This window comes from Microtus ochrogaster, linkage group LG5 (genome assembly GCF_000317375.1).
Source record: "Microtus ochrogaster isolate Prairie Vole_2 linkage group LG5, MicOch1.0, whole genome shotgun sequence".
Taxonomy (NCBI): domain Eukaryota; kingdom Metazoa; phylum Chordata; class Mammalia; order Rodentia; family Cricetidae; genus Microtus; species Microtus ochrogaster.
The window spans coordinates 56,237,320-56,259,498 of record NC_022031.1 but is presented as its reverse complement, the minus strand read 5'-3'; the positions used below and the strand labels follow the sequence as shown (position 1 = coordinate 56,259,498).

Below are 22,179 nucleotides of genomic sequence, written 5' to 3'. Positions count from 1 at the left end.
TGGAGAAATTGGATATACAGTATGGAGAAGAGGTAACCAGCCATGTGACAGAATGTAGATTAATATAAACAGGTTAATTTAAGTTATAAGAGCTATTTGGGAACATGCCTAAACTAAGGCCAAGCATTTATACTTTAAAAAAAAAAGTCTCTGTGTCATTATTTAGGAACTAGAAGTCCAAAGAAAGTCCAACTACACCTTATTGACCTGACAGTAATGGCAAACACAAAACAGAGGGGTCAAAGTATTTACTAAGACAGAATCGAGATGAACATTTTAATGAAGAATATCTATGTTACAAGAAAGACAGGATGAATTCTCAGGGAGAGCATCACACTCTTGAAAAGGAGTGGGCACTTTCCGTGACAGTTAAGAGAAGTTTCTTAGTCTTTTCATGTGTGACATTTGTGTGGGGTCTTATTTGAATATATAAGAAGTGGGCATCTCACTATCTTGTTAAGTAGTAGGCTTTGTAGTTTGTCTCTTAATCCTTATTAAGACTGTCCAGTCAGACTGAGGCACCATGGGTTGTTAGGAGGAGATATCACAGGTCACTGGGTGGGTATGCTGGCTCCGAGCACTCAGGGGCTGATTTTTAAAAGGTGGGAGATGTTTAAACTTGTATTTGGTCTTTTTGTCTGTATATTTATCCTGGCAGATCAGTAAGGTCAAATCAATAAGAAGGGATGAAAATGGTTTTTCTTCTGCGACTTCATTTAAACAGAATGGGGATGTGTGGGGAGGAGAAGGGGCTCTTTGGCACTCCTGATCTGTCATCTGGCTGCAGAACCATGGACATAAAAGGTTTGTACTGCATTTTGGGGCAGAGAAGGGTGCTTATTGTAGGAGGAAGTAGAATACATTGACTCTAACCAACATCGGTGGTTGCTTGTTATTTTAATTGTGTTCTGACTAATAAAGCTTGCTTGGAGTCAGAGGGCAGAACTGGCCACTGACTGATCATAGAGGTTTGAGGGACCACAGACAGAGAAGACAGATAAGGCAGAGATGAGAGAGGATCTCGGCTCTTTTGGACAGAGGAGGAGGTAGGAAGCAGCTGGTGGTTGATCCCTGTTCTCTGATCTTTCAGGCTCTCATCCCAATATTTGACTCCCATTTTTTTATTGATAAACATTGACTAGGTTAACATTTCAGTTGGTGTTAGGGGACCACATCTTCAGTGAAAACCTTCCCTTAACCAGTATTTCTGCCCTTATTCAATATAGTGATTGAATTCTTAGCTAGAGCAATAGTCAAGATATATATATATATTTTAAAATAGGAAAGGAAGTAGTTGAACTATCTCTATTTGTGTACGGCATAATCCTACATTTAAAGGACTCTAAAGAGTCTACCACAAAGCTTTTAGACCTGACAAACATAAAAAAAAATCAAAAAAAAATCAATGTCTAAAATCAGCACTTTACCTATACACTTGTCATTGTAAACATATAAAGAAAGAAGAAAAAAATTCTATGTAAAATAGCTCTTTAAAAAACAAAACAACACACAAGGACACACCACCACCACCACCACCACCACCACCACCACCACCACCACCACCAATAAACCCCGCAAAGGAGGTGAAAGTTTTCTACAAGGAAAACTTTCCAAAGACTAAAGAAAGAAATCGAATACAATATCCAAAGGTGGAAAGACCTCCTATATTCATGGATTGGCAAAATTAATACTATGAAAGTGGATGAAACAGTGAAAGCTTTTTACCCATTTATTGCAGTCCTCATCAAAATTTCACAGAAATAGAAAAAAAGTCTTACAATAATGCACAAGACCCTGAATATCTCAAACAATCCTTAGCCAAATGAGCAATGCTCTAAGCATACAATGAGCAATCTTGAATTCTGCTGCAGTGCCTCAGTAACAAATAGAAATAGTACTGACCCCCAAACAGACTTGTGAAATAGAACAGAGAACCGGAAATAAGCCCACATCGCTAGAGCCCCCTTGGAGAAATGACCACCTCTTCTAGGTATTGTCCTGGGAAAATTAGATATCCATGTGAAGAAGATTGGACATAGGACTCACACTGGACAAAAAAAAAATTCAAAATATTTCAAAGACTTTAATGTAGGTACTGAAACTTTGGAACTGCTGGGGGGAAACAAGAGAAACACTTCCAAAAAATAGGCACTGGCGAAAGGTTTCAGAAAAGAGCTCAAAAAATAACTGGGAAATTTTGATAAAAGGGAACACATGAAATTTAAAAGATTTTGCACAGCAATGGAGATAGAAGAACAGGGGGAGTTCTTTGCCAACAATCTCCTGACAGGGGCTGATGATGTCAGATGAAGACCTCTGAAACCCAAACACCCAAAGTCCCAAATCATCCTTTCATAGACTAAAGAGCTGGAGACTTCTGCCTGGAATGCCAAAGGCCAATAAACATTTAAAAAAAAATGTCTGGCATTATTAGCCTTCTGGAGAGTGCCAATAATCACTTTGTGGTCATGTAAGCCAGGGAGAGGGCTAGCAGCAAGAGGGCAAAAGGCATGCTGGTCAGGATATTCAAGAGCGGTCCTTACTCACTGCTGGTGTAGCCGCGGAGGACCCAAGGCCACCCGCTTCCGAGATACTTGCGTTTGTGTTTGCCACCTTCTACTCGTAAGAGCCTCCATACAGAACCAGTTCAGACGTCTGTCACTACGTGATGAACCAAGGAACCGCGGTATACATACCCCCGAAGGAAGTCATTTTGTGATAAAGATGAAAACTGAGTTTTGCAGGAATATGGCTGGAACTAGGGACCACAGTGAGCAAAATAAACCAGATTAAAAATCTTAGCATCCAATTTTTCATCAGAAGCCAAAATATAGATTTCAAATATATGTATTTCGGCTCATAACTGGAGGACATGAACACGGGAGGAGGACTGTTTGAGAGAAGGCAGAGGAGGAGAAAGGGTAGGAGAGGGACAAAGGGAAGCAGACAGCAGCTATGAGCCGATATATGTGGATGAAGACGTCATAACGAAACTCATTGTTTTGCAAGCAAAACATAATAAATTTATAGCGGGCTGGCGGTGGTCCGATTGGCTAGGGTGCAGGGTCCATGGCTAGGTGCTGGGGTAGGGGGGCTTTGTTCAGCTCAGAGCAAGGCGAGGCCCTCTCGGCATCCGCGTGGTGGCGGCAGAGACACGGCGGCAGCCAGGGAGGCAGGATGATTGCAGGGTCACGTGCCGCCAGCGGGCCTGGCAGGATGTGTAAGGCATAGGCTGGCAGGGAGACCAGACCGCAGCTCCTCAATCACCGCAGGACTTTGGTGGAAAACACATTCCACATTTATGGCGATTCCGAATTTGAGAGTCAATTTCTGCCAGGCTCAGCACAGCAATTTCCCTGGCAAGTGACCTTGGGGACTCCATGTGCCGTGTTCAATCACCTGCGCCTTGAAGACTCTGGACACCTGGACACCGAGGCGGTTCTTAAAAGTTACTGCAAGTATATTTCCTTTAATGACTCTGGTAAAATCAAGCTTCGGGTAAACAAAGGTCGAAGACAACCACCACTGTTGTCTCTCTAGTGTCTAAATGTAGGCCGGATAGATGAGTTCGGCACGTAGCTGGATGTTTCTGAAGTCTCAAGGAATCCATCTGCAGACGCTGAGGCCCAGGTTGAATTCGAATGAATTTTAAATACTTCTGCCCCATTTTGGAGAAGCCTCATACAGAGTAAACAAACCGAATAAAGAAAAAGAACAAAAGTAGTCCTTTCGATGATCTTAATGTTTTCGCTTTCCCATCACCCACGCGGGCACTCTCGTTTGTCAGAATGAACCATCCAGCGCCAGTGGAGATCTGCTATGACAACATGCGTTTCCTGATAACTCACAACCCCACCATCGCTATGCTGCCAAAGTTCACAGAGGAACTGAAGAACTACGGAGTGACAACCTTGGTCAGAGTTTGCGACGCCACCTACGATAAAGCTCTAGTGGAAAACTGTGGCATCCGCGTTCTAGACCTGCCCTACACTGACGGAGCCCCACCCCCTGATGACTTAGTGGATGATTGGCTGAACCTGTTAAAGACCAAATTTCGTGAGGAGCCTGGTTCCTGCGTGGCCGTGCACTGTGTGGCAGGGCTAGGAAGGGCTCCTGTGCTGGTGGCACTCGCTTTGATAGAATGTGGAATGAAGAATGACGAAGCAGTTCAATTTATCCGACAAAAACGAAGAGGCGCATTCAACACCAAACAGCTGCTTTTCTTGGGGCAGTACCGACCCAAGACACGGAACAAGTCGCGGTCACGCTTCAAGGATTCCACGGTGCACTGCTGCATTCAGTAGGCTACAAGCTAAGGCTTTCTCCACTGTCGCCTTGAGAGGGGAACTCTTGGCACCTGGAAAGCGATTCCGGAGTCTTTCCTGTGTCATCAGTGAGTAGTGGAATTCAGTTAATTGGTGCCAAAGCCAACAATTGAGAAATCCCTCTAAAAAGTAAATAAAGAAATAAAATTAGAAGGAAAAAAAAAAAAAAAAACCTGACCCGTTCCAGAGCAACAGCAAAGAAAACCCGGACCCGGAGTCTGACTCCTGCATGCTAAAAGCACTCCCACCATCTGCCATGTTATGATGCCACCAAGAGGGCCTCACCAGAGCCTGGCAACTGCGAGCTTTCAACCTCCACAACTGCCACCTAAATAAATCTCGTGATAAACTACCCAGCCTCCATTTTATTAAAACAGAAAAAAGGGCTAATGTATTTGCCAGCTAACATTTACTAAAATTTTACTTTGTATTTCAGCTCACTAGGGCTATCCTCAGGGCTAAGTACAATACATGTAGCTCATTAAATGACTGGTTGTGTGTGCGCGCTTGTGCGTGTGTGTATGTGTGTGTGAGTGTGTGTCCGTGTGTGTGAGTGTGTGTGCATGTGTGTGAGTGTGCACATGTGTGTTTGGTGAGTGTGTGCATGTGTGTGTGTATGTGTGTGAGTGTGCATGCATGTGTGTGTGCATGTGTGTCTGTGTGTGGTGAGCAAGTAAGTCCTGACTTGCTATTGATATTTTGCAATGAGAGCATCGCTCTGTTGTCCTGAGAGGCATACTTGCATGTATTACCTTAAGACCGTCACCATTTAGCTTATAAAGATATTAACATATTGAACATCAGCTAGAAACTGTCTATGGAAAATGGAGGTAAGTTTTCCCCCAGTTGTTAGAAGAAGCGGGTAACTCAGTGTACATCCTCAACAGAAACAAATCACTGAGGGCCACAATGAACTGCACTGCTGGCAAAATACATTTTAATTTTCTTGATGTCTTATGGAATTATTCAAGAATTACTTTAATACTTTAAAGGAATTAAATTGCTAGGTCTGTACCTAAAACAATTCCTCCATTATACCTACTCCTAAGGTGACGCACTTTCTCATGCAGATAGAAATAAATCTACCTTTGCCTCTCAAAACCATAATTGGCTCTCTCCATTCACAGAAGCTGTTAGCCCTCCTCGTTCTGCTGCCTCCCTGTTGGCTGCAGGGCAAAGCTCCCACTGTTTCTGTGAGAGGCAATCAGCAGGAGCTATTACAAGCTCATTTCTCTCCTAATTGGTAACTGCAAGGCCAAGAACTGACCCTGCAAGGCTGCTGCGAGAGTCACTTCTGAACCCCAGGGAGCAGCTGACAAACCATGGCCTGGTGGCGTGGGTTTGCTCATAAGAATATAGCAAGAATATAGAGACATCAGGGTTCACCCCTTTCCAATTCCTAACTTGCCTAGGTCTGCCTCTTCTTTGGACCCTAGCAGGCAGGTGGGCTGGCCGGCCGACTCCCTGAGACTGTGACAGGGCCCATAGTCATCATTAGTATATAATGCTACACCATTGGCTGCAGCTGCTTTGAGCAGCTTTATGTCAGCTCCATTCCAAACTGAAACATTTACAGTGGTCCCTTTGTTTCCCTTACTGCCCCCCAGTCACTCGGGAATCTTCCAAGAGCTCCCACTGAATGGGCCTTTAAGCCTAGACACATTATATTATCATGCAGAGGAATGGAGAGTCTGTATGTCCTTGTCTGATTCCTGATTTTAGTGGAAATGCTTTGAGCTTTTCTTTGATTAGCATTGTTTAGTTGTGGACTTGCTATATGTAACATTTAATATGTTGAGAATTATCCTCCATATTCCTAAATACTCCAGGATTATTATGATAATAGTGACTTCACACACACACACACACACACACAAAAACCCTTAAAGCCTTCCTTTTAATTTTACAGAATAATTTGAGGAGACTTGATTTAGTTCTTGTAGGATTCTGTATTGTATCATAGGGTCATGTGATTTTTGTAATTAGGAGATTTTAATTACTCTTCCTATCTCACTGAATATTGTGGGTATATTTAAATTATGTATCATCTTTATTTCATTTTGGTAGGTCATATATAACTAGAAATCAGCTGTTTCCTTTAGATGTTACAAGTTTAACTGAGTGTAGGTTGTTACTATGTCCTTAATGAACCTCTGAATTTCCTCAGTACCTGTTGTAATCCTTCAGTTTCAATCTCTGATTTCATTAATTTTGGTTCTCTCTTTGTGGTTAATTAAGCTAAAGATTTGTCAGTTTTGTCAGTCTTTTCAAAGAATCAACTCTTCATTTTATTGATTGTATTTTCTTTTTCATTTCTATTTCATTGATTTCAGCTCTGATTTTGGTTATCCCATCTCCCCTACTGTTTTGGGTTTTGCTTTAGTTTGGTCGGACTTTCCTTTGGGCTGCCAAGCTCACAAATAATGGCACAGAGACTTATTAATTATGAAAGCTTGGCCTTGCTTGGATTTTCCCCCAACCATCTCTTATAACTCAAATTGACTTGTCTTTATTAATCTACAATCTGCCATGTGGCTCCGTCACCTTTCCTATGTACCATATATCCACCTTCTTCAGTGTCTCACTGGCATCTCTCGCTCACCTAGATTCATTCCAAGTTCCTCTCTACCCGGAATTCCCACGTATTTTCTCCTCCCTAGCTATTGGCCGCTTATCTCTTTATTAAACCAGTCAGAGTGACACTTCTTCACAGAGTGTAAACAAATATTCTGCAATATTCAAATGCATTCTTAAGTCGTTAATATAAGATCTTTTGAGTTCTTTTTTTGATGCAAACACATAATTCTAAAAATAGGCCTCTTGGGAATGCCTCTGTTGTGTACCATGGGTCTTGGTAGGCTTCTAACAACTTAAATTTTTCCTTTTAAATTTCTCTCTTACTCAATTTTTCATTCAATGTTTTGTTTCCATGAGTCTGTCTAGTTATTGCCATTTCTATTATTAATATCCAGCTTTATCCTTTTGTAGTCAGATAGAATACAGAATATTATTTCAAGTTTTTAAACATTGTTAAGTTTGGATTTATACCCTAATACATGGTTGATTTTGGAGAAAATTCTGACAACTTCTAAAAAAAAATGTGTATTCTTTAGTGTTTTGGTGAAGTAGTCTATAAGTATCTGTTAGCTCCATTTAATTTATGATGCATTTTAACTCAAAAGTGTCTTTGTTTTTGTCTGGGGCACCTATTTACTCAACGACACAGGTGAAAGTGGTGTCATGAAGTCATTCACTTAACACTGTACTGGTCTGAATTGTGGTTTTAGATCTAATAATATTTATTTTAGGAAATTAGGTACCTCTGTGTTTGGTTCATAAATGTTTAGCATTGCAACATACCTTTGGTGGACTTGTCCTTTATTGAGTGTGAATATCCTATCATTTTCCCTATCTCTTTTTACTGAGCTTTAAGTTAAAAGTCTATTTTCTCAGATATTAGGTCATACCAGCTTGCTTCTTTATTCTACTTGCTTGGAATACTTTTCAAAAATTCTTTTTGGTCTAAAGTAATATCTGATCATAATGGTAAGGTATGTTTCCCATCATGAAGATGAATCCTCTAAAGTAATATCTGTTCATAATGGTAAGGTATGTTTCCCATCACAAAGATGAATTCTGAAAAGTGATATTTGTTCATAATAGTGAGATGTGTTTCCCACCACAAAGATGGATCCTGTTTTCTCATCTAATCTGCTAGTCCGTGTCTTCTTATTGAGGAATTGAGATCATTAATAATTGGGAGTTATTGCTGAACAATGTTTATTAATTACTGTTACCTAATTGTGGCAGAATTGATATCCCATTTTTGATCAACTGATCTGAACTGTTTAATTTTTTTATTCCCTCTTGGGTACATTTAATCTCTTCAGACAGGAGTATTCTTTTTAGTACCCTCCATGGAGCTGGCTTAGTGGATATAAATTCCTTAAATCGAGTTATTATAAGAAATTTTCCTATCCATTAATTATGACTGATAGTTTGTCTCTTATCTTTGATCTTTCAAACGCTGTAAGAGACCCTTCTGGCTTTCACAGTCTCTATTGAGAAGTCAAGGGTTATTCTGATGAGCCTGTCATTATTTCTTTATTTCTTTTTTATTTCTGATGTGGCTCTCATCTCACTTTCAATAGCCTTTGTAGTCAGTGTTCTGAAAATTTAGCTGTGTTTTGTTGGTGGTATTTCTTTCTGCCTTTAAATTTTATTTTAGCACAAGAATGTTTTGCCTGTATGCATGTATGTATACAGCAGGCATGGTACCTGAGGAGGTCAGAAGAAGACCACAGATCCTCTGGAACTGGAGTTATAGGTGGTTATAAGACACCATGTAGGTGCTAGAATTGAACTCCAGTCCTTTGCAAGAGGAAGGCATTCTCTTAACCACCAAACCCCCATTTTTTTCATGTCTTAACTATTTGCGTTCTTTATTTCTCTTAAACCATGATAGGCATCTCTTTTTTTCTGAGCTGAGATATCTTTTTTTTCTATGATTTTATTGAAAATGTTTTCTGCATCTTTGACCTGTGTCTCTTCTTTATCTTCTATACGTATGATCCATAGATTTCTTCTTCCAGAGTCATTGTAGTTTTGGCTCTTCTTGTATATTTTTAGATTTAATATGTGATCCAATTCACTGCCTTATCTTAGACACTGATCACTGATATTCTCTCTTCTGCTTGATCCAGTTTATTGTGTGAGGCTATCCTCTGTATTTTTATTTCACTTCATGAGTTCTTCCATTTAAATTTCATTTCAGTTTAACTTTTGTTCAAAGATTCTATCTTCTTATTGAATTCTATATTTAACAGTTTTCATTATTTCATTCAAATGTTAAAACTGTACAATTGTCATTTAGGCATTTCTTTGATTTCCTTGAACATATCTATAATCATTCTTTAGATATCTTGATCGTGGTCATCAGCTGTGTTGTTCTTCTCAAGGAACACTATAATTGGGTGATAATCTCAGGAGGAGGCATATTGCCTGGTTATTAATGTTTTAAGTTTTCTGATGGAACTTTGTCATTTGGAATTATGTTGTTGCTGGTATTTATTGGTATATATCTTAGTTAAGGTTATCATTATTGAAATGAAACACCATGACCAAAAACCACTTGGGGAGGAAAGGACTTATTTGGCTTATACTTCCATATATACTGAAGGAAGTCAGGACAGGAAGTTAAATAGGGCAGGAAGCTAGAAGCAGGAGGTGATGCAGAGGCCATGGAGAAGTGCTGCTTACTGGCTTGCTCTTATAGCTTACTCAGGTTGATTTCTTATAGAATCCAGTACCTCCAGCCCAGGGAGGGCACCACCCACCATGGGCTGGGCTCTCTCACATGAACCACTAATTAAGAAAATACTCTACAGGCTTGCCTATCTTATGGAGGCTTTTCCTCAATTGAAGCTCCTTCTTCTCTGATGACTCAACCTTGCGTCAAGTTGACATAGAACTAGTAGACACAGTGTGGTTATTTGGTGTTGTCTGTGTTTAGTGTTGCAAATAGTATAGCTTTTGTATGATTATTCGGGTCTGGATGGTCAGAAAACATAAGCTCAGACTCTGGTTACAATTTTTACTTTTATGATAGGCAGTAGCATCATTCTTTCGTGTTCATATTGTAGCTGCACTGGAAAGCTGTTGCTAGTAAAAGGTACAACTTTCTCCCAGCGTGCACACCCCATCTTCTTTCTCTTGATTGAATCTCTTAGTGATACAGTGAGTCTGAGGGCATACAGCAAGCAAATCTTGGCCATGCAAGATGAGTATATTAAATATGAGGACTTCACCATGGGAGATACAGGAACAAGTGCTGCGATCTCCTGTCTCCGTTAAGTAGAATTGTTTTAGAGAATTCAGGTTTCATAACTGTATCATCTGCAGTAGTCAGCGTGACACCCCTGCGAAAACAGTCACAGCTACAGTCGGCAGATTCTTTCTCGGGAACAATAAAAGAGAACTTAGTCAGTTATTCTTGCACATTTGGGTTCCGACAGAAATGCAATGTACAGGGGGTATGAGTCAACCTCACCAACAAAGAAGTAATCCAGTTATTTCCAGCACTGAAGCAACCCCTCGTACATTCAACTGAAGAGCACAGTCAACGTGACCAATTTGCCATAAGTCTGAAAAAAATGCATTGTGTTAATCAGCACATTAATCACTGTGACAAAGTACTTGTAAATCAGCTTAAAAGTCAGGAAGGTGCACTTGCCTCATGCCTAGAAACGTGCCTGCCCATGGCCACTGGGGCTATGACAATACAGCACATCATAGCAGGAACACGTGATATCACAGATCTGCTCATCGAGGAACAAGGAAACAGATGACAAGGAGGTGCTGGCATCCCAATATCTCCTTCAAGGAAATGTTCCCCATGACCCAAATTCTTTCTGCCAGGCCTCATCCCCTGCAAGTTCTACCAACTCTCAGTAGTGTCACAGGCTAGAGAAAACACAACTCTAGCTTGTGGCCCGTCTGTGACCTAACCTAATGAGCCTATTCATTTGTACCATGTCTCGAGCTTTCTGAGGCCACCTGCTTCTTCATATCCACTCAACATAACATCAGAAAGAATGCCAGCTCATTTTGTGTACGCCCTTTAAAAACGATCTGCTAAAGAAGAAAAGATTCATCCCACAGTGCATGCACATTCAAGGTGTACTGGAAAAATCATCCCCACCTGAACACTAAGAGCTTCCAAAACTGCTTTTAAATGACTTTCTTTTAAAGATATAAATCTATCTGTAAGAGAGGTTAATGATTAATTTACGTTTTTAATTGTTTGTGAACTTTTGCATCCAGTGCCAACGACCTGGAACTCTGATTTGCTGGATAAGACCCGAGATCTCCAATATGGAGATCATCAGCATGAATGGAAGCTGTGGAGCATTGGTGCCAGTCTTGGTGAGTGACACACCAAAGTCATACACATGGTGATATTGAAAGCCCCTAATCTGGACTGTAGCTTACACACACACCTGTGTAACCTCCGGGCATCTGACCATTCATCAGGGTCTTGGCAGAGGATTTATAAGATTTATAAAGTATGGCTGAAGGAAGGGATGCAGCATCCAAGGCAGGAATTTGTGCCAATAAAATACAGAAGAATATGAAAGGGGGGGAAACACAAAAAAAGGAAAAAAAAAAAAAACTCCCAGGCACTTGTTAGAAGGCAAAGGAACTGATTACCACAGACTCAGGTTCATCTATTGATATGTAAAAGGCCATCTTAAAGTTCAGATGCTACAATAATCAGGATTGTCTGGAGAACTAAAACCAGTTAAGATGTTTATGCATATATATGTGTGTGTGTGTGTGTGTGTGTGTGTGTGTGTGTGTGTGTGTGTGTACACAAGGAGAGTGATGATGGAGAGACAGGAGAGAGAGAAAAAGAAAAGTGTTGAAGACTGCTTAGCTTTCTTTGCTATCTTAGCTTCATTTCTGTTGCTGTGATGAACACAAAGCATTTCATTTCAGAAGCAATTACGTTAGCTCACTCTTCCAGGCTACAGTCTACCAGAGCAGGAAAGTCAAGACAGCGGGAACCTAGAATGGCTAGTCACAAAACATCCACAGCCAAGAGCAAAGAGGAATGCATGCATGCTTGCTTTTTTGTTTGCTTGTGATCAGATCCATTTCCTCAGTTCAGGAACCCAGGCCTGGGGAGTGGTACCAGCAGTAGTGGGCTGGGTTGTCCCACATCAGTTAACTTAAGACAACCTCCACATTCTGGCATATAGACCAATCCGATGTGAACAATTGCCCATTGATTCTTTCTTCTCGGTTGATTGTGAGTTGTTGACAATTAGTGATAACAATTACATTCCACACACAAACATATTACTTTAAAACTAAACTTATATACTTTATCTATCTGTCTGTCTATCTATCTACTTGTTTATTTACATTGGGGAGATGTTAAACACAGTCCAATATTAAAAGTCCAATGTCTCCCTTTCTTTTTCTTCATAAGTAAAACAAGACGTTCTTTATTGAGGGAAAGAGGGTGCAAACAATATAAAAATCAAAAATGTTTCTGTCATTGAAGAAACGTTTCTTTCTCTCCTTGTCAATTTGAAGTTTAATGTTATTTGCATAATTCCTAAGGGTCCCAACCTGTTCACAAAAGCATTTGGACAGCTTGTTCAAGTAACCCTGGAGAAGAATGCTCATCGGTGTAGAAACAGAGCTTGGGTGTGTGATTCTGACTTCTCCTCTTCCTCTGGCTTCGGATGCACTATAGAACAGTCACTTCACGGGATGCTGAGTCCTGCAACTAATGACAAAACATTTCAGAGGCCCACTGTGCCATCTCAGTGTGGATCCAGATTCTGCATTATTTTGTCCACAGCCAGAGGGTCCTTTTGATTTTCCAGAAACAAAGGGCATTCTCTTTCCATGAGGACTTTCTGGTTCTTCTTAACTAGTTTTTGCCCTGCCTCCAAATTGGTGAAATGTAAGCAACATGGTTTCCATGGTATGTCTCATTGGCGTCAGCATTTTGAAAGAGGTATCTTGAAGTTTGGGGCTCAAAGGGCAGTAGTGATTGGGCACGCTGAGCACATAGCAGTGAGGTGAGCACCAACCCAGTACAAGATGCCCTATAAAATTGTAAACAATTTATATACTTCAAACCCTGAGGGTATAGAGTAGTATTCTTATTTCAGGAGGGAAGAATCAGGGCATCCAAAGGAACAATCCAAACAAAACAAAACCAAAATCTAGCAGTGCAAACGTAAAATCCTATATCTCAATGCTCAGCACCTGGGGTTCGTCATATTGACTTCAAAGAGCTTAGCAGCCACAAGTCTCTAGTCCCCTGCAGCACACACATCTCTCTTAGGCTTAAGACGGCACCATGCAACACAGTAGTTTACCTTGGTGAACATCCCATGGTCTCCATGACAACCAAAGCTGTCACTTCATAGCTCCATGTCTAGGCCTCTCCACTGGGATCTCCAACTCTGACACACAACTGCTATCCAGGACGCTTTCAACCTTACAATTTTCATGCCTTTAAAACCCATACCAAAAGGATTGCTAAGTTCTGCTGCCAGCTTCAGACATGGCCTGGCTCCCTTGGACTGCCCTGTAGCCGCCTCTGTGTGCTGGCCCTCAGGAAAGACTCTCTTCTGTTTTTTGAAGCACAGGAAAATTCCTCTTGGCAGTGGTGAACTCTTCAACAATCTGTTTCTTCCCCAGGAAGATCAGCACATACAGATTCATATTCACAACATCACACAAACAGCTCTTCCTCCTGTTCTGAATGCAGCCTTATAAGTCAGGCAGGCCACAGCTACCCAAGTTACTCTTGTCATTTTTTTTTTTTTTGGTTTTTTGAGACAGGGTTTCTCTGTGGTTTTGGAGCCTGTCCTGGAACTAGCTCTTGTAGACCAGGCTGGTCTCGAACTCCCAGAGATCCGCCTGCCTCTGCCTCCCGAGTGCTGGGATTAATACTCTTGTCATTTTTACCTTCTCACTAGAAGGGTCCATGAAGCTCTACTTCCCGCGTTCAATGACTTTTCTAGCATTGGAAAAGCCTTACCAAAAACTTCCACATTCTTCCCACAAAAAAAAAAATCCATAAAATACACATGGTCAACTAACACTGTTACAGCAGAAGTCCCACTCCCTTGGCACTTTCTGTCCTGATTCATCTCTGCTGTGTGATCTAATGCTCTTGACTGATGGAGCAGCGTAGGAGACAGAGGTTTAACTTATCTTCTCAGGTCACAGTCTAACACGTCTTAGTTAGGATACTATTGCTATAACAAAACACCATAACCAAACGCAAGTTAGAGAGGAAAGAGGTTATTTGACTTACACCTTCACATCATATTCTGTTCCTGAAGGAAGTCAGAACAGGAACTCACATAGGAACCTGGAGGCCAGACTGAAACACAGACCACGAAGGGATGCTATTCCCCATGACTTGATTAGCTGGACTTTATACAACCCAGGATGACCTGTCCACCAGTAGAGCTGACCACAGTGAACTGATCTCTCCTTCATCAATCATTAATCAAGAAAACACCCTACAGACTTGACTGCGGGCTGATCAAGAGGTGTTTTCTCTGTTGAGGTTCCCACTCTCCATGTATCAAATTAAAGAAAGTAAAACTAACTAGCACTGATGGGTGGCCATCAAGACTGGTAGAGATGAAGAAGGGATGTAGACGGTGTACCAGATCTTTTATGTGGTTATATGCCAGATCATAAACATGCATTTTGTGATCTTCCTGGGTCCAAAATATCAACAGGGTAACAGTGTAACCAGATGTTTCTCTCCCGCCCACCACTTCCTGAATATTCAGGCTGAAGCTTAATATTAATTAAAAACTGTTTGGCCGATAGATAGGTCAGGCTTATTACTAAGTAGCTTTTACATCTTAAAGTAACCCATTTCTATCCATTTATGTATTACCATGTGACCATGGTATTACTGCACATCTTGCTTTTCCAGCAGCTGCTGGTGTCTCCTGGCATCTCCTTTACCTTCTTTTCTTTTTATCTTTGTTTGGATTTCCCAAATGGCTCTATTTTGTCTGGCTATTGGCCAAATCGGCTTCTTTATTTACCAATGGTAGTAAAACATATTCACAGCATACAGAAGGGCATCCCCCATCACAACCGGGAGAAGGGTTGTTGGGGTAATTCTCCTCTGAGATTGAAACACTTCATCCTTCAGGGAAGCTCCTTAAGCAGGAAGATAAACAGTTCAAAATAACTTCAGGAAGTCCCTGAAATTGACCAAATTTGCTAAGCCCCTCCTGCCAGAGTAAGCAATAAAAGCTGAGAGTCCCTCTCAGAAGAAGCAAGGCTGAGCTATAAAGAAGACTCTCAGACATGTCCAGGTACAAAGAAGATTGTGAGACCAGACAGTTGCCTGGAAGAAGCAGAGAGCAATCGAGCCATTGAGAAGACATTTAGACCAGAGTCACTTGGAAAGGCTACTCTCCAACCTCTTGAGCTGTCTACAGGCTGTGAGTGTTTGCTCCAGATTCCCAGCTTTATGGGATATCTCCCATGCTGAGGTGGGCTTTGGTGATGCAGCTGCCTTTGAGTCATTTCTGCTCCTGTAAGTAACCCCTTACCCATATTCCTGTAAGTAACCTCAGTAAAACTTAGAGTTCACCAAGTTGGACTTCGGGAGTACCCACACTTTGGTCTGTTGTGAGCTCCCTACCCAGAATGAATAGCCAGATGTGTTATATCTCCCCAGGAAAATCTTTGTGACGCACCAGGGCTGTAGTTAGTAAGAAGCCTTCAGTGAAATCAAGGTAGTTACTGAATTAAAACCTGTAATAGATTGTACAGAAATATGTCTGTGATTCAGGTACCATCTCCACTTGTTACAGCCACAGCTTGAGTCTGAATGTTCACTTGACTACATGAGTCTTACAGAAAAGGGCCATGCTGTGCCCAGCTGCAGTGAAATACCACTGACCTCTTTTCACACACTAAGTTCAAGTTGCTAACAGAAGTGAGTGTACCCCAAAATCAGGAGCAACAAAAACACTCATTCACTCTTAAGTTAATAGTGACCCTGGTATTGCCCCTGCCCTGACCTCCTTACATAAACAGCTTTTCTTTACACATAGGCTTGCAAGATTGTTTCAATACAACAGTGCTCTTTTACATATTTTAAATCAGCTATGTACTGGGCTGAATGGATCAGTACTGTAATAAATGCTAGCAATGTACATAGGAATAATCTCTGATAAATGTAAATTACAAGGGCGATATGATTACCCTATTTATGCCTAACAAATACTCAATGGTAAGGAAGAGACAAAAATCAGCCAAGTGGCCCACATGTAAAATATCACATCTATCTCTGAGCTTTAAACTGTAAATACGACGGATAGCTCATATCTATTTTTCCTCGGATACTGCCTTCATGATATGAATTTTGATGTTCAGAATTATAAGAAAAGAAATTACTAGAAGTCTGCGTGTTGTCTAGTGCTGTGTCTGATGTTCCTGCCCAGCCTGTTCTTCAGTCCTCACTCCTGTGTACTTACCGGTGTGGTTCCTAAGGGTTAGTGGCACGATGCTGCCTGGGCTGCATGCTCTTTTGGAAATGTCCCTAAGTTTAAAAGGCTGTACATGGCTCGAAGGGACTGGGAAAGCAGTCAGGCACATCCTAGACCCTGAACCTCCACTTAAAGCTTGGCTACAATAAAAACATTCTCCATTTAGGTCATTTCCCCTTCATGTTGGGTAAGGGAAGTGTAGCAGGTGCTGTCGCCAAAGCTCACACTCTTCTCTCTAATTCAAGCCATATGTGGGGCACATAAGCTGGCTTTCCCAGGGCATCCACTTACTCCCCTCCCATTGTAACTCTGGGTGTGAGGAATGGGGAGAGACTGAGGTATGTTTAAAGTCATAAAGATTGTGAATGTTCCAAAATATAGAGGATTTTTCTTAATTCAGACCTGAAATAGGTGTGGATCAGTCTGCAGTCGCCTGGGGGCATGGATCTATAACGGACAGCTAAAGTCTCACTGGAACCAAGGCATGTGTTACCAAGAGTCAGAGTCCTGTATTGGCTCCTTCAATGATTTAACTGTGTGTCTTTCATAGTCAAGTAGGAAAAAAAAATACTTGAGTGAATATTTTGCTATACGACCAGAAAAACTCAACTTGGCCAATAAAATAAAGGTCCCTCAAGCCTCTCTGGGAGCATCTGCCACCTAAGATCAGCTAGTGCAGATATCAAATACTAAATAGCAAATCACTTTGTAAATAATCACCTAGACCTAAAACCTTCTATACACTTCCAAGAAGATTTATGATTCAGAAAATAACAACTGAGAACCAAAGAGAGGAAACAAATATATTTTACAGATAGGAAAGTTCACATTAAAAGTCATATTTCAAATAACGGTTTGTAACTATGTCTACTTTGGTGAGTGGATATAATAGTCTGTTTATAGTAATGAAGAACAGATACGAACCAAAGCTTCACACAGAATTGCAGTGTAGTGTTTAGTGCCAGAAGCCATTTCCTATTTTAAATATAAAACATAGGCTAAAGTTTCTATAGATTCAGTCTTTTCCTTCCCTACTGGGTAAGTTTCGAGCAAACGTCTTAAAAGTGAATGCCCTGATGGAGTTGACTTATTGGCTCCTTTTTCAGCACTGGGAAAGATGAGGAGTAAAAGCGTTTGTATCTATCTCTGCCTGTCACTCTGACAGCCCAGAAATAAAGACCCTCTTTCAGCCCTGGCTTTTCATATCTACTCGTTAGTCTTGTTAGATTTAGGAAAACTGACACATTTTGATCTTAGTAGAAGCTGAATCTCTCTAACAGAAAGATTAACAAGCCACAACTCTCTGCATCATAGAGGAACAGTAGTGTTGTGCAACCTCAAAGCTCATTGGTTCACTCTCAGCTCCGAATCATAATTCAAATGAACACGCCCTATGGTTTTTGACCATTGTGTTATCTGCAAATATGAAAATTGGAGAAAGCATGAACTTTGGTGATTCAAAAATGGATTTAGTTGCTGCCTCCCCCAGCTTCCATCCATGGCCTCTAGGTTTGTCATCTTCTGGAAATTTACTTTGTAGGCTAAGGGAGTGATTCAGAGATAATAAATATAAAAGTGTCCATCATGCCCACTACAAAGTGGGTGTTGGGTAAATAAAAGTGATATTATTTTAGTTCCCATTCTTGTTGAGATTACTCAGCAAGGTTTAGCCACCTCCATTTAATTATGTGATTAAAATACCTCACAAGAATGGAGCTCCCTGGCATTTCACAAAACCTTTCTCTTAAGACCCAAATCAGACTTCCAAACTGACCAGACTTCAGTTTGATCTTTCACGGTTTAGTCATTGTTCTCATTTTAAGCATGACTCGGCAGAAATACTCCCGTGCCCACCTGTATTGTGCTCCACTGGGAGGTCATGAGGCACGTAGAGATACTGTCCGGGGCAGCACAAGTTCCTAACATGCCTGCTTGCTTTTCCACAATTGGTAGTTGTTGTAGAATATTATTTTAAGATGTGTTACTTTTGTTAAGACGTGTTTGCTTAGATAAAATTCACCTGCAATCAGGAGGTTGCATGAAAAACTAGCTGACCTCAAGTTGTAGGGAGGAGCCAGGTGGAGAAGGGTTTTTTTTTAAGTGTGTGGGGGGGGGAGAGAACTTTGGAGGGATGAGCATGTGAGCAAGGTGAGCTGCTTGCCAATCAGCCTCTCTGTGGGGAGGGGGGCAGATTTCTACTTCAGCCTTTCTTGAGTTTTTGAGAGGGACAAAGATCTAGATAAGTTCCTTTTGTAACTTTGGAAGAGTTGGTGCCTGAGAGAACAGAATCTCCTCAGGCTGCGGCTCTTGCAGCCTAATCGCTGCTGGTAGCGGAAGAGTTGCAGTTGCTGACAAGAATAGCCGTAGTTTAAAAGGCAGCAACCATTGAGAAAGAGGAAAACAGGTAGTGGCTACCCAGAGTTCGTTGTTGAGAAGGATCAGGAAAGTTGCCTCTGGGCTCAGATGAAGAGTTGCCATGGCTGGAGACATCAAAGTCTCCTGAGTTTGGGTCTGTTTAAGTAAAGTAATGGTATGTCAGTTGGGTGCCGATGTCTGCCTGAAGCCTCCTCCCTGAGAACGCGTTCCCTCTCAAACTCATAGCAAAGGCCCTGTAATCTAGCATAGACACTGCGTGGAAGCCGCCGTGGAACATGGACTGTTTGCTGTGGGCCACATTCTGGACCTCTGAGTCAATGACGCACCTTTACTATTTGGCAACTAGAAAACATTTACAAGCAAGGCTGCCCTCTGCTCTCACTCGCATGCTTCCAATGACGGGCTCCTGGTAACGTGGGTGTGTACCGAGACACAGGCTCACTCCCGCAATACCTGTTGCCCACAAGAAAAGAGGGAAAACGCAGCACCGATTTGGAATCGATGCAATGAGCCATTGCGTCATTTCCTGTTTACGCCATTATCTTCATCCTTAGAGCTAAATCCATAGCGCATAGTTAAGATTTGGTCCATGTATGTTTCCCCCTTTGCCCATGTTTCACATCCAAAACAGAGTTCTATAAACTGCATCCCCCTCTTCTGTAGGTTCCCCCGCCCCTGCTACTGCCAAGCCTTCAGGAACATTGCAAGCCTCCAGCTTCTCACATGGATGGAGAAATACTAGTAATGAATATCTAGATTTGTTTCAGTTTATCTGAAAATATCCAAGTGCATGAATTCTAGAGCAGCTTTTTAAATGAAATGTGTTTTATGAATAAAAAATCTTATGAGAGTTATTCAGTAAACAGGAAGAAAAAGAATTGATTTGGTGACATATAACGCAATTGAAGGTCTCCCCACTATGAACAATCCTCTCTCAAAGCAATTTCTGAAATTGATTATGTTCTTATTCTGAAAGAGAAATACTGGTTTTCGTGTATAATATGCTACTTGTGGGGCTATTTCTTCTCTCTTCATAGTCTAAGATACTAATTCCTCATGAATAGATAAATTTATTTCTAGAACAGCCAATGTCTTTCATTTTGACTTGTGTATAACACAGAAAAGAAGATAAGGAACCCCTAAAACTTAAAACTTTTCTATCAACATGTCCAGAAATCCAGAGACAATTATTTTAGTGAAAGAACCTTAAAGGCTCAGGTTAACATCCACATCAAAAGAAAGAAAGGAAGAATGAAAGAAAGAAAGAAAGAAAGAAAGAAAGAAAGAAAGAAAGAAAGAAAGAAACTCCACCAATAAGAGAACAGCTTACAAAAGTATATATACATTGATTCATTCCACTGCCAGTGACTACTGCTTGCTTAGGAAAGAGCTGAAGAGAAACAGTGTTCTAGAATGTTATTGCATGGAGTAACAAAATATATACTCAGGCCATCTACAGGAATCCTGCTCAAAAAGCCTAAATCCAAGTAAGCCACTCCAAGCCAACCTGGCCCAGGACCTGACTCCTTAGCTTTCACAGCTGAGGGAGCCAACACTCCCTGCTTCTTGTACATGGAAATTGGTATTCAGGCTTAAAAGAATTGAGCTACAGAGAGAGCTGAAACTGCCTAGAAGTCACAGTCAGTTTCCAGTCGAGGAGGCAAGCAGGGAACCTTGGGTGAGGGGCAGCAGAGTTGGCACTAACTCAGTCAGCAGAGCCTTGCCTCTGGCTCCTAGTTTCCTGACAGGAAGGCTGGCTTCCGTGACGAAGGCACAGTAATGGGACATGGAAAATGCCAGCATTAAGTGCTTCTCTCCACCTTGCTGTGTGACCTTTTGGAATGAATATAATGACTGCATTGGCTCTGTTAGCTGGTAGCAAACACTAGTCTTAGTGTCTCTACCCACTTTCTGAGCTCAGAAGCTGGCTTGGTATTAAACACACTCCACAGACTCAGAGGCGGGAAGGACATCCCCAAAGTCTTTCACTGTGGTAACTCACTTGATTTTCTCTCTGTCGCAGACTTGATTCAGTGCCACACAAAAAGGAGTCCCTGGTCCCGACACCATTAACTGATGTCCTGACAGTCGGATGATCATGATGGCTGCAGAATATTTAGTGGGTGGCAGGATATATATGGAAAATTCTCTACAAAAGGGGAATTCACAATCTAGGAAGAACGCCAAAACCTTTTATCCCACTGTTCAGCTAAAACATAACCTCATGAGTTATTTTAGAATTTTCTCCTTGATGCCTTTGAATCGTGGTTGACTGTGGGAAACTCAAGCCTCGTGAGATGATGCTGGGAAGAAGGGAAGGTGACTGTCGTGCCACATTCTTACCAGTGACGTGAATGAATGACGCTAACTAGGTCCCTGTCCTCACCTTGTTGCTAAACTTCCTTCCAAGGGGAGTCCTAAGCAGTGACTCTGCTATATTTGGTCCCCATAACGAACAGAGGCCACATCCCATCCAAGGTTCACTCTGCAGAACGAATGAGTTTATTGACTCCTTACAAAGCATAGGGGAGGGGCTCACTACAGAGGCGTGGGGGCTTCTCCCAGCAACAGGCCGCACCTGCAAAGCCTTGACCCAGCATGGAGGAGGATTGCCCTGTAGCTGCATATATGGAACCCCTCATGCCCTCACCTTCCCCTAGCATGTATCATATGCTATCTCCAACTGAGGTCAAGGTTACATATACCATGCGATAGAGGGGAGCTAAAAACTCAGAAAAGGGGGGGGGGCTCGGTGACCATCCCTGTTAATGAGGAGATGACATCAGTCAACGTACCTAACTGGAGGTGCTCCTCCCCAAAATGATGGCTGTTTGTGTCGGAGGACGGTCCCTCACAACACACCGCTCCCATCCACCGCAGTGCAAGGCTTACTCTCCATAGAGATCGAGAATCATTGTTTCAAAGCATAAATCAGAGTGTTTGCGTTTCTCACAAAAACACATACACACTACACCTTCCACTGTTTCACCTCATAAGTGGACCTCACAAATCACCCAGCCCCGCTACCCCGTGTGCTTCTCGGGCCTCACCTATCCTGACTCCCAGCCGTGCTGATTCTTTGTCATCTTTGGGAGATTAACCCCCACCAATCCCAGCTTTTAAGCCTTCTTCATTGAGGCAGGTTTAGTCCCACTGGTCAAACCAAAAATTTAAAAAAAAAAAAAGAAATAGAGCATATAGAAAAGCTATATAGAGATAGAAAACACACAGAGAGTCTGGATACTGTATGTTGTGTTGTCTTTGAGTTGTTGGAGTGCTAAGGAAGGAACAATAGCTGCTAAAAGACATCATTTATAATCAACTCTCATTCATCTTATGTTTGATGCTCCCCATCTTCCTCTACATCTCCAGAATCAAACTCACATCCCTCACTACAATAATCAATCCTTCTACCATGAAAC

At 41.6% G+C, this 22,179-nt stretch overlaps 1 pseudogene; it reads left to right on the top strand.

Annotated features, from left to right (window-relative positions):
- The first annotated feature begins 3,109 nt into the window (after positions 1-3,109).
- On the top strand, positions 3,110-4,497 carry LOC101987631 (annotated as a pseudogene).
- The last annotated feature ends 17,682 nt before the right edge of the window (positions 4,498-22,179 follow it).